The sequence below is a fragment of the Nematolebias whitei genome, chromosome 11 (genome assembly GCF_014905685.2).
Source record: "Nematolebias whitei isolate Nwh7 chromosome 11, NemWhi1, whole genome shotgun sequence".
NCBI classification, from domain to species: Eukaryota; Metazoa; Chordata; class Actinopteri; order Cyprinodontiformes; family Rivulidae; genus Nematolebias; species Nematolebias whitei.
In genome coordinates, this window is record NC_056508.1 from 48,241,105 (window position 1) to 48,247,178 (window position 6,074).

General features: G+C 45.2%; 1 protein-coding gene across 1 annotated transcript in view; it reads right to left on the minus strand.

The window, feature by feature from the left end:
• Positions 1-2,349, minus strand: part of LOC119417224 (tyrosine-protein phosphatase non-receptor type 7) — a gene marked incomplete at its 3' end in the record, with an annotated part of 14,341 nt that extends 11,992 nt beyond the window's left edge. Inside the window, 1 exon segment of the mRNA XM_037684437.1 lies at positions 2,089-2,349.
• Positions 2,350-6,074: the final 3,725 nt, after the last annotated feature.

Below are 6,074 nucleotides of genomic sequence, written 5' to 3' on the forward strand. Positions count from 1 at the left end.
AGTCCAAGATAAATGAACTGCGAAGTAGTGAGGGACTATTGTATTCTGGGGTGTAGGTGTGTTTGTTCCTTCTGAAGTCCACAGTCATCTCCTTCATCTTCTTCACATTGATGTGAAGGTTATTCTCTTTGCACCAGCTCTCCAGGTGTTCCACCTCCTGCCCGAGTTCTCACACACCATTTTTACCTGTTTACACTCCCCGGGGGCGGACGTACAGGCGGCGTGTGACGTCATTCACCCCACCACTGCAGCGCTACAATCACAACACCCCGAGGCTTTCTTTGTAAGTTCTGGGGACTTTAACCATGTGACACTGGACTCCACACTCACGTCTTTTCACCAGTTTGTGGACTGCCCCACCAGGAACAACCCAACTACTGAGCTGTTGTATGCTAATCTGAGGGAACAGGGCAACCCCACTACCCCCACTGGGAAAATCTGACCACTATCTGGTTCTCCTACAGCTTCTGTACAAACCAATGGTACTGACTGAGACAGCCCATCATCACATGCTCATTCTGAGTTTGGTCTCCTGAGGTGGAAGAAGCTCTCAAGGACTTCTTCAACACAACAGACTGGAATGAACTGCTAGATCCACATGTGGAGGACACAGAGGGAGCAGCACGCTGCATTACTTCTTCTTCTTCTATCGGCTGATCCCTTCGTCAGGGGTCGCCACAGCGAAGTCGCACTGCATTACTGATCACATGAATTCAAAAAAGTTCAAGACAAATTTGAATTTTGATCCCCAATTGAACCGAGTCTACCGGACTATCAAGTGTGAAAACAACCTTAGTTTGATTCACAGACGGGCCACTCTGGTCACACGGTTAAAATTCCTGACAGGTGTGAAAATGGCTGGGTATCAGGCTTAAAGGTGCATTATACGTTTTTGAAAGCTGAAATCTGAGACCTCCTCCTCTTATGTGTTAAGAAAGTTCCTCGGATGAGAAGTGAAACGTCTTCAGCTACAAAACAGAAGTCCAGTTGTTTTTGCTTGTAATCTTGTTTGGATGCTATCACACCAGTTGTGGCCGCTGTGATGTCGAGGTAGGGCAGCCAACTTGGGACCAGAAAGACGCAGGCTCAACACAATGCCCACATGTCGCGGTATCTTTTAGGCCATCTGTCTGAACTCTTACTCCTATTTGGATGGTCTCCGGGTCATCCGCCAGAACTGTAAGGATCATGCCCAGGGCTGTCCATTTTTGTCATTGTATTGGACTATTTGAGTTCCCAGGTTATATCTTATTGTTTCTTTTATTTTAATGACCCATTTTTTTCTTTAATCCATTTTTCTGTGTATATTTTCCTGTTTTTGCGTTCTTGCCCTTTCAGGCAGCGCAACAGTAATTTTAAATAGAAAAAAAACACTATTTAGATTTATTTTAATGATTATATTATATTGTTTTTAGGTTATAACTGCACATAAAAATCAATTATAAAAACAAGTGACACAAACAAACAACATAAAGGACCGGAACAGAATTCACATTGGAGGCTGTAGTTCCAACTGCTGCCACCAGGGGCGCTGCAGGCTGCGTTTCAATTCAACCAACATTTGGATTAAAATGCAAACCAGTGCCAGATGTATGACATTTATTGTATTTATAAAGTGGTGGGGTTTTGCAATACACAATAATTGTTTTTAAAATGTCCAAATTTGTGACAGTTTTTGTATTTTTGTGCACCAAAAAATGTTCAAAAGAAAAAAGAAATCCCATCTGACCAGCCAGACTGGTTGCAAGGCACGCGACCCCCCTCCTCTCATGTGAGTGTGCTCTCCAACCACAGCACAGACCTCATCCCCCCCCCACCCTGGCCTTGTGGGACAATTAAGGTGACCCCCCACACACACACGCACACACACACATGTACACATACCGTTACTATAGTCTGGGTCAAAATAGGATAATTTCAAAGTAACAGTAGAATATTTCATAATGTTCTATCTGACAGCCCTGACACAAACTGTGTGTTTACATCCTGCTCCTTACAGCTGTTTGTATAACTAATAATCATGATTTAAATCACAAACTGCTCATCAGATCAACAAACTGCTGTAATAAAGAACATTTAGAGTCTTACCGGGGTTCCTACAGTCATGTCGTTCTGCTTTTACTTCATTTAATCCTCCTGATCGTCTCCAGCTCGGCTTCAGCATGACTGACCTCCCTGAACTCGCTCTGCTCACTCACCTGACCCACTAACTAACCCACCAGCTGACTACCAGGAGGATTACCAACTAACAGCAGAAAGAGTAAACTCAGCCCCAGTCCGTCTCGCCTTCCTGGATTAAAAGTTACTGTGAAACCAGGGGCAAGAAGAAACAAGTGAAGAGAGAGAAAGTGATAGTAACGTGGAGAACGAGAGGAAAGAGAGAGAAGAGAAAAAGAAAACAGCAGCAGGAACAGACTTGTCTTGTTTTTCTGGTCGTTATGAACCCGATTCAGGTGGAGAAACCTGCAGGAAGCGACAGATTGAATGGGTGAAGGAGTGGAAAGAGATGCTGCAGGCGTGGATTAGTACCGCTGCGGCTGCGGCTGCTCATGAATCATTCGTGTCAAACAAGAGAACAGAACGCAGCTCAGACATGAAAACTAAAGACTTTCACTGTAAAACACTCAGACCCGCTGTGGACGCCGAGCACTGAAGGACAACTGCTGAAGGAGGGGACATGGACATGTTAAAGCTCAAAGAAGCAGATATGTAGCTAAAGCAGAAAAAGATTATTTAACAGTGTCAAATGGTTAGCCCCAAACCAAAATTAACAACAGGCTAACTCAAAGCTAAAAGTATCAAAATGTTAAAGTGTTATTAATAGGTTAGCTAAAACTAAAAGTAGGTTCACCCGAAGACACTCAAGATGGCGCCGATGATGTAGGCTGCGTCTCGGAGCGTTCCCGTCAGGCCTGATGGAAAACTCATTTTTATAACGGCACTCTCGCTTCCTTTGGGCTGGATTCTGTTTCCGAGACCGGTGTCGCCGCAGTACTGGACCAACAAGCTGGTGATGTGGCCTCTAAGCACAAACAATCTAAAGTTTTCCATCGTCTCCACAGCTACATATCGCTAATGCTAATGCTAGCGCTTCGGCCTGCCGTGTGAGAGACGCCGGAGAGGCGGCGGCTTCGGAGGGAGAGACGACTCGGCTCTGGGGTCAGACCTCCTGGCCTCAGTAAGAGCCGGTGTTGCAATGATTCACAAAGAACTGGGAGCAGCTCTGACCGAACATTTTGACTTCATCAAGAGTGAATTGTTGGAGGTTCGGGCCGAGATGACGAACGCCGCTGCGTCTCTCAGGGCGGAGATCGACCGGGCAGGGTCTGCTAATTTGGAACTGGAATAGCTGCGTTCAACAGCGATGGAGCTGAGGACCGAAACTGATGGGCTAAAAAAACAGTCCGAAGCCGTAGAGGGCAAACCAGACGCGATACCATTAGGATTATTGGACTTCCCGAGTCGGCGGGTTCACCCACTGTGATTGCTAACATGCTAACGGAAGTCCTAAAACTGGATAAACCACCGCTGATAGACTTCGTGTACCGGACACCGGCCAGGGGCAGCTCGGATGGGAGACCCAGAGTGGTCGTGGCCAAGCTCCGTTACCGTCGGGAACGTGTGGAGACTCTGCAGCGGCGGTCGAATAAACTTCAAAGGGTCGGCCGTGTTCATCTCGGCTGACCGCTCCACACAGGTGGCAAGATCACGAGCAGCTTTCACCGAGGTGAAGCGGCTCCTGCGGAACGAGTCGGGGTTAAATATGGCCTCCTTTTCCCTGCGAGACTCAGGGTCACGTACAGAGGGAAGGACGGGGTTTTTGTCGACCCCAAAAGAGCAGTGGTGTGCAGTAGTTCCTCACTATTTCACGGTTCATTTTTCGTGGAATCGCTCTATCACGGTTTTTCAAAATAAGATTGGACATGCCACACAACTGGCTGATTGATGGATGAGCCGCACCATCGGCATGGAATTATTATTTACAATAAATCATTTTAAATTATTTAGCACCTGCTGCACCTCTGTGCAGCCCACACTGCAGGAAAAACTTCCTGCTGCAGCTGATCAGCTGTTCTCCATGCAGAGCAGAGAAGTGGGTGTGGCCAAGAACACAGGAGGCAGAGAGCTGAAATCATGGTACTCTGTGCTCTTTTAGAGCGTTTAGAGTTTAGAAACATTGTTTATTGTAATAGTGTGGGAAGGGTTTAAAATGCCTTTATATACATTCATACATATATATATATATTAAAATATACCACTACTTACTACTTGTACTACTATTTCTACTTTGCGGCTTTTCACTTATCGCGGGTCTTCGGGGTACGGATCCCCTGCGATAAACGAGGGACTACTGTACATCAAAGGAAACATTATTCCAGGTGCGAGCGGCGGGGATGGAAGCAGATTAAAATAATTCAAAGAAACATCAGGACCGTCACTTACATGTGGAACTGAATTTTTCCTCCAAGTTAACTGAACTCCAGGAACGCCACCCTCTACTGTGTGGGAGGCATTAAAGGCCTACCTGAGGGGTCAAATCATTTCTTACTGCGCAAACAACAAAAAGGGGTGGGCGTGGCTAGAACAGATAACGGATGAGATGCTGCAGTTAGACAGAGAACGTAGCCACTCCTCACAGAATCTAATGAAAAAACATTTATCACTTCAAACTGAACTGAACACTTTGTGCACGCAGCAGGCAGAGTATTAATCTCTAAATCTAGACGGGGTTCTTACGAACACGGTGAAAAAGCTGGGCGCCTGCTTGCACATCAGCTGCGGCGACAGTCAACCAATAAACAATGAAGAGGGAGCTGCACATCACGAAAACACTGAAATTAATACGTTTTAGTAAATTTTATCAGCCATTGTACACGACTGAGTCAACAGCTGGCGTATGGGACATGGAGGATGTTTTTTAAAATCGTGAGTTTCTTTCAGCGACTCCTGTTCTCACTGAAGACCTGGAGAATGAGTTCTCTGTGGCTGAGATTAACTCTGCAATCAACAATATACAAAAATGGGAAATCCCCTGGACCAGCCGGTTTCCCATCTGAGTTTTTAAATACATTTTCAAGTGTACTCTAGCCCTGATTGAGCTCTGTGTTTGAGGAGTCACTGCGCACACGTTGCCCCTGTCCATGCATCAAGATGTAATCTCACTGACTGATAACAGATGAAGACCCTCTAAACTGTGGCTCATAAAGACACATCTCGCTTTTAAATACTGATGTTACGTCTTTGCAAAGGTCCTGGCAAAATGACTGGAGCGCGAGACACTACTGTCTCGCCTGGTCACACTGGGTTTGTTAAAAGCCGTCAGGCTTTCTTCAGCGTTAGGCTTGATGTGCTGTACACTCCCAGCCCACCTGAACACACCTGTGATGAGGTCACCGTGCCATTAGATGTGTACAAAGCATTTGACCGGGAGGAGTGGGATTACCTCTTAGAGACTTTAAACTTATTTAAATTTGGTCCCAAACTTATATCATGATCTGATGTATACCGGCGGCGCTCTGCACCAACTGTAACATCTCTTCGTATTTAAACTGCAGCGGGGCACGAGACAGGGGTGTCCACTCTCACCACTTCTATTTGAGTTGACAATAGAACCGCTGGCTTTAAGGCAGAACTCCATCAAGAGGATAAACCGACTAGGTACAGAACACAAAGTCTCTTTATATGCAGACGACATGCTTTTATATATATCAGACCCCCGTACAAGTGTCTCTGAATTACTTAACTTGCTTCAAGAATTCTGGAGAGTATCTGGTCATAGGGTCCAACAGAGCGAACTGACGCCTGCGACCTCCATAGAAAAGAAAATCTTTGACCCGTTCCCTTTAAAATTAGTTAAAAAATTAAATACCTTGGGATTTGAGTAACTCGAGATCATAGAAACCTCTATAAAACCAGTTATCTACCTCTAATTTAAAACATAGCTAGCCACATATTTAACCTCAACATGCGGCCTAATGGCTCAAGAGTTTAATCAGAATTACTGTAAATCTCAGGCTATTTAAAAAATAAACGTTATTTTAAATAAAGTAGTGATGTCATTCAAAAATTAAACT